The sequence below is a fragment of the Octopus bimaculoides genome, chromosome 6 (genome assembly GCF_001194135.2).
Source record: "Octopus bimaculoides isolate UCB-OBI-ISO-001 chromosome 6, ASM119413v2, whole genome shotgun sequence".
Lineage (NCBI taxonomy): Eukaryota > Metazoa > Mollusca > Cephalopoda > Octopoda > Octopodidae > Octopus > Octopus bimaculoides.
The window spans coordinates 81,237,831-81,238,922 of NC_068986.1; the positions used below are offsets into that span (position 1 = coordinate 81,237,831).

Below are 1,092 nucleotides of genomic sequence, written 5' to 3' on the forward strand. Positions count from 1 at the left end.
TTATACTGACTGATAAATAACTTTAGATTAAGTATATATATATATATATATACTTTATTAATAAAGCTGCAAAGACAACACAAAAGCTGTTACTCAGAGTTTCACGTTCCCTTTCGTCGGACAGTTTTGGTTGAAAATCTCAACCAAAACTGTCCGACGAACGGTGATATGAAAATAACAGTTTTTGTGATGTCTTTGCATCTTTATTAATAACAGTGTAGCCAAACGGCGGTGCTCCAGCATGGCCACAGCTATGAGCTGAAACTACAAATAAAAAAAAGCATATTACTCTACCTCCAGTATTCGGGTACTTTTTTTTCAATCTTGTTTCACATTTATATGCTTACTCTAGGATATATATATACGCGTATACACGTATATGTACATTTATATGTACATATATTTATCTATATACTTATGTATATCTATATATATAGTTATATGCATGTATATACACAGATATATATGCATATATATGCAAACATATACACGAGCACATGTACACACGTACACAAATATGTAATCACAGGCATATATATGCACACACACACAGACACACACTAATATACTCATACATTTATGTATATATATATACATATATGTGTATGTATACACAGACATATTTTATATATTTATAAACATATATCACGTACGTATGTACAAGCATACGTACGCACATGAATGAATGTATACATACGAAATGAATGAATATATACATACGAAAGATTCCCATAAGATTTCTATCAGCAAAATTTTTCCCACACTATATTGGTCAAGCTGAGACTATAGTTTCGATGAAGCAAAAGTGTTCCCTACTTCAGATTTAATATCAATCACGTGTCGATTTTGCCTTTCATCCTTTCGGAGTCGATAAAATAAGTACTAGTTGAGGACTGGGATCGATTTAATCGACTAAACTCTTCCTCTGGAGTTGCTGGCTTTGTACTTATGGTAGAAAAGATTTTTATCATTATTGTTAAGGCGGCGAGCAAAGCATTTTGTCCCGTGTGCTTCACAATTCTGCCAGCGAACCGCCTTAATAATGATAATCTTTTCTACTATAGGTACAAGGCCTGAAATTTGGGAACTGGG

General features: G+C 33.0%; 1 protein-coding gene across 1 annotated transcript in view; it reads right to left on the reverse strand.

Moving 5' to 3' along the window:
• Nucleotides 1-1,092, reverse strand: part of LOC106878619 (GATA zinc finger domain-containing protein 14) — an 82,508-nt gene that overhangs the window by 64,957 nt on the left and 16,459 nt on the right. The window lies entirely within an intron of this gene.